Here is a 6000-nt window from a genome sequence, read left to right as displayed (position 1 = left end):
GTGTCTTCACCATTGCCAGGCTGCGTGGCTGTGTCTGTAGTAAACACGTCTTCTGCCCGGGCGCGGGGGCTCACGCCTATAATCCCAGCACTCTGGGAGGCCGAGGCGAGCGGATCCCCTGAGGTCAGGAGTTCGAGACAAGCCTGGCCGACATGGTGAAACCCCGTATCTACTAAAAACACAAAACTTAGCCGGGCGTGGTGGCGGAATTCCAGCTACTCAGGAGGCTGGGGCAGGAGAATCGCTTGAATCTGGGAGGCAGAGGCGGAGGCTGTAGTGTGCCAAGATCGCGCCACTGCACTCCAGCCTGGGCAACAAGAGCGAGACTCCGTCTAAAAAAAAAAAACGTGTCAAGAGGAGGTCTGAATCTCAGCTCTGGGGTGGTGGTTGCTGAGAGGAGCTCTTTCTCCTCTTTATCGCTCATTCTTCCTCAGGCTAGAGGGATGCGCTGTTTTTCTGCACTTGCTACTTCTGGATTCTTTAGAGTCCTTGTTTACTCCTTTTTGAATTCACTCACCTCCTACTAGTTAACACTTCTTTATATTAAACTTTCCCTGTTCAAAAAACTGATGTGGTTTCTGTTTTCCATCTGGTCCCTGATTGACATATCATAGAAATACACTTTTTTCATGTACAAAGATTGGTACAATAATTGTCTCCAAAAAGATTTTGTATCAGCTTATTAAGTTCCAATGTCTTTGTCAATCAGGGACCACTGTAATATACCTTGTGGCACAAATTAAAAAGCCTTGGAGTCCTGTTCATATGCTCCTATTCCCAGGATAATCATTGACTATATGCTTATATATTAATTTTCTGTTACCCCTCAAGAAATCATTCCACTGTCTTCTATTTTGATAATGTTCTGATATTTTTCATCTTGGGGAAGAGACCTCAGAGAAAAATAGCCCTTGAGCCTTGATGAAAAGAACCCATATAAGTTGCTATAAACATCTGACACTACAACAAAACTCTAGAGTGCTGATGCTTACAACCATTTCTCTCAAGTAAAGAAATTTACTCATCCTTAAGTTACAAGAAAGCCCCATGGGCCAGAAACCACAAGATCATGAGACAGTTCCCGCCCGAGACTTTCAGATCAAGATGACTGCATTAAGTACACAGCTTCCATCAGAGACCCATGAAACAAGACCTAGATGACTGGAGTCATAGATTGTCATGTTTACATCAGCAGGCTTCTGTTCGTTATTTTTCAAGCTATTTTCTTTCTTTCTAGTTGCCTTGAAGTTTTGGGTTGTTAACTTTGATACCTATAAGGCCCTTATCCTTAATAATGTGTTTTGTGTCCTTAATCACTCCTTGGTAAAAGTCTAATGCTTGGCTATAATTTTTCATAATTTGGCTAATACACAAAGTCAAACTACTGGGTTTATATTCTCTTTACAGGTAGGTACCTTCATTTTCCTTTTATATTAGTTCTGTGTAATAAATTAGTAGTCAAGTTCTTCTGCTCTGGCCAAAAAAAAAGAAAAATAAATAAATACTTCCCTGGTAATTGGAGTTAACCACTAAGTGACTTTTTTTTTTAGAGTAACACAACAGGTCAGACAGCCAGAAATATAAAATCCCACAGAATGTTCCCCTCCATAGAAACAATACTCAGGGACTATATAATAAATAATTTCGTGATTTGGCAGGTCTTTGTCTCCAGCTCCTAGGGGATAATTTCCTTTTTTTTTTTTTTTTTTTGAGACAGAGTCTTGCTCTGTGGCCCAGTCTGGAGTGCAGTGGCACGATCTCGGCTCATGGCAGCCTTCACCTCCTGGGTTCAAGCGATTCTCCTGTCTCAGCTTCCTGAGTAGCTGGGATTACAGGCACACGTCACTGTGCCTGGCTAATTTTTGTATTTTTAGTAGAGATGGGGTTTCACCATATTGGCCAGGCTGGTTTTGAACTCCTGACCTCAAGTGATCTGCCTGCCTTGGCCTCCCAAAGTGCTGGGGCTGGGATTACAGGCATGAGCCACTGAAGCTAGCCCTCCTTTTTTTTTTTTTTTTAATTTTTATTTTTTTTTTTTTTTTTTTGTTATTTGAGACAGGGTCTCACTTTTTTGAGGCGGGGCCCAGGCTAGAATGCAATGGTGCTATCTCAGCTCACTACAACTTTTGCCTCCTGGGCTCAAGTGATCCTCCCACCTCAGCCTCCCAAGTAGCTGGGACTACCGGCACACACCACCACACCTGGCTAATCTTTGTATTTTTTGTAGAGATGAGATTTTGCCATGTGGCTCAAGCTCTTCTCAAACACCTGGACTCAAGCAATCCGCCCACCTCAGCCTCCCACAATGCTGGGATTACAGACGTGAGCCACAGTGCCTGGCCCTGGGAGATTAATTTCTAAAACCTTAGAATTGTCCAAGTGATCAGCATATCTTTGTTATTCATCGTGGGCCCCTCAAATCACACCTGATAATTTCTGCTAGTGAAGTGCTTCAGATGTGGCCTAGCCCTGCCAGAAAGACCAACCATGTGATTAGAGGGTTGGAGCTTTGAGCCATGTGATATCAGCTTGACCTTTGAGAAAGAGGGGCTGGAGATTCAGTTCAATGGCATGCACAATGATTCAATCAATCATGCCTGTGTAATGAAACCTCAGTAAAAACTCTGGACACTGAAACTTGGGTGAGTTTCCCCGGCTGGCAACATGCCTTGATTATTTTCACACTTTGATACTGGACAGATAACACAACCCTGAAGACAATGGAAGCTCTGCATTTGGATCCCTCCCCAATGTCACCTGATACATCTCTTCTTTTGGATGATTCTAATTTTTATCTTTTTGCTGTAATAAAATTATAATAATACATATTAATAACTTAGTGAGTTCAGTGAAACTTTTTAGTGAATCATCAAACCTGAGAGTGGTTGTGGGAATCCCTGGATTTCTAGCCAGCTGGTCAGAAGTGAGAGTTGCCCTGGGAACCCCCACACTTGTGGTTGTTTTCTGAAGTAAGGGCAGTCTTGTGGAGAACTGTGCCTACAGACTTTGCAGTTGACAAACTCATTGTAGAAAACTCTTGCAGAAGCCAGTTTTGCAACCAAAAGAAATCAGTCTTGGAAAGGATTTTTAAACAGACGAGGTATATGCAAAGATAATTTCACTTTTACTAATCTTACGAGAAAAGCACACTAGTGGGCCTAACCCCAAGCATTTTTTTTTTTTTTTTTTTTTTGAGACGGAGTCTCGCTCTGTTGCCCAGGCTGGAGTGCAGTGGCGCGATCTCGGCTCACTGCAAGCTCTGCCTCCTGGGTTTCATGCCATTCTCCTGCCTCAGCCTTCCGAGTAGCTGGGGCTACAGGCACCCGCCACCATGCCCAGCTAATTTTTTGTATTTTTTTAGTAGAGTCGGGGTTTCATCGTGTTAGCCAGGATGGTCTCGGTCTCCTGACCTCGTGATCCACCCGCCTTGGCCTCCCAAAGTGCTGGGATTACAGGTTTGAGCCACTGTGCCCGGCCTCCCCAGGCCTTTTTGTGTTTCCTTTTTTTTTGTTTTTGTTTTTGAGACAAGGTCTCACTTTGTCACCCAGGCTGGAGTGCAGTGGCATGCAAGGCCTTCTGCCTTGACCTCCCAAAGTGCTGGAATTACACGACCAACTACATCCAACCTTTTTTTGCTTTAGACCTACCTGGTGATTTCTTTATCACAAATATCGCTTCTTGACACCAAACGACACTCATGAAACATTGCAAAATATTACCTTACCATCTGACAACAACTCCACAGGGTTATTATCACCAAAAGCAAGGTTGCTCCCTTGAACCTAGTGTTAAATCGATGGGACAAAAACTAACTGCTGCCAGCATATTGGACACAGATAATGTTATCTTGACCAACTGATACCTGTTTTCAGGATAGGCCCTGATATCACCTAAGGTTCATTTTCATGCACACATTTCCATTCCCCACCTCCCAAACATCTTTAAATAATTTAATTCAATAAGGAGGAAATCTGGGCCTTGATTTGAGTTTAAAAACTAAAAACTGAAGGGGAATTTTTGACTGCTTTCTTCTACACAAAGGGTCTTTACGTTATGCTTTCTAAGAGGCCTGAAAAGTAAGACTAATCCTATATGCTATGGTTCAGAAGATAGTAAAGGAGTTCCCTGTCTAAGGCCAGGGCCTTACCTAGGGATTTTATAAAATGGGACAGACAATGTTTCCGAATAGACAGGAATTAGATACAATATAGGCTTCTCAAAGGAGAACATGTGCTGCCCTGTCTCAAAGACCAAGAAGATTTCAGAGTGGAGTTCAAGATGAAGAAGACGAAGGGTATATAGATCTCAGACAAGTTGCTCTATGCCTTCAACAAAGATGCTGCCTTTTTCTTGTCACTTTTTTTCTTGGTTTTACCTTTCTGACCCTCTTCTCAACTCTAGAGGAAAGCTTTTATCACCCTTAGGAATGACCAAGTGTAGCCTATTTGCAGTGTAGGTTTGGGGCGACAGGGATTTTTTTTTTTTTTTTTTTTGAGATGGAATCTCACTCTGTCACCCAGGCTGGAGTGCAATGGCGCTATCTCAGCTCACTGCAAGCTCCACCTCCTGGGTTCAAGCAATTCTCCCGCCTCAGTCTCCTGAGTAGCTGGGATTTGTGGTGGCGCGTGCCACCACACCCAGCTATTTTTTGTGTTTTTAGTAGAGACGGGCTTTCACCATGTTAGCCAGGATGATCTCAATCTCTTGACTTTGTGATCCACTCGCCTCAGCCTCCCAAAGTGCTGGGATTACAGGCGTGAGCCACTGTGCCCAGCTGGATTTCTTTAAAATACTACAATATCTATCACATGAGGCTCAACTCAGCACAACAGATTCAAGGATTACACATGGGTATCAAGTCCATGATGCCAAAGAAAGGAACAGCATACATTCTCTGAGCTGTTCTTTAAACATATCTCTTTCCAGGCCTTGGTGGTAGGCTGCTGACCAAGGTCAAGAATTTCCTGCTCACTGTTTATTTTCATCAGGAACCCCAATAACACATGGAATATGCTATTTTTTTCTATTTTCCTCTCTATTCCAATGACCCTACTCTCCTACTAGTAAGTTAGAATAAGAAGTGGTGTTTTTAGGATAATTTTTAAAGTTTTGGAGGTATAGAGTGATGAGGTTGCACAACAATGTGAATGTAATGAATGCCATGGAACTGTAAACTTAACGAATAAAATGATAAACTTTGTTATGTATATTTTACCACAATAAGAAAATGCTGCTGGGCATGGTGGCTTACGCTTGTAATCCCAGCACTTTGGGAGACTGAGGCAGGCAGATCACCTGAGGTCAGGAGTTCGAGACCAGCCTGGCCAACACAGTGAAACCCCGCCTCTACTAAAAATATAAAAATTAGCTGGGCTCTGAGACTCTGTTAAAAAAAAAAAAATGCTTTTTAATGTGACTACCTTGGCATTTGTAAAACACCCTGAAATTTAAAAAAAGAAAATCTTTGAAACAAAATTATTATTATTATTTTGAGATGAGGTCTCATTCTGTCACCAGGCTGGAGTGCAGTGGCACAATCTCAGCTCACTGCAACCTCCGCCTCCAAGTTCAAGCAATTCTCCTGCCTTAGCCTCCCGAGTAGCTGTGACTACAGGCATGCACCATGCCGGCTAATTTTTGTATTTTTAGTAGAGATGGGGTTTCACCATATTGGCCAGTCTGGTCTTGAACTCCTGGCTGCAAGTGATCCATCTGCCTCAGCCTCCCAAAGTGTTTGGATGACAGGCGTGATCCATTGCACCTGTCCCAAAAATCTTTAAAAATTTTATGGTGCCATGTTGATAGTTAATTAGAACAGAAGACAAAGGCAAACATTCAACATACCTCTTTTTCTCCTTCTTCTTCTACCCTAACCAGTAGGCAAGAAGTAGGAATGTGTAAAAATATACTAAATTGAACCTGAGGGTTTCAACCATTCTTTTTTTTTTTTTTTTTTGGGACGGAGTCTCGCTCTATCACCCAGGCTGGAGTGCAGTGGCC

The sequence above is a fragment of the Mandrillus leucophaeus genome, unplaced genomic scaffold (assembly GCF_000951045.1).
Source record: "Mandrillus leucophaeus isolate KB7577 unplaced genomic scaffold, Mleu.le_1.0 Scaffold384, whole genome shotgun sequence".
Classification (NCBI taxonomy): Eukaryota; Metazoa; Chordata; class Mammalia; order Primates; family Cercopithecidae; genus Mandrillus; species Mandrillus leucophaeus.
The sequence above is the reverse complement of the archived record's forward strand: the minus strand, read 5'-3'. Positions refer to the sequence as shown.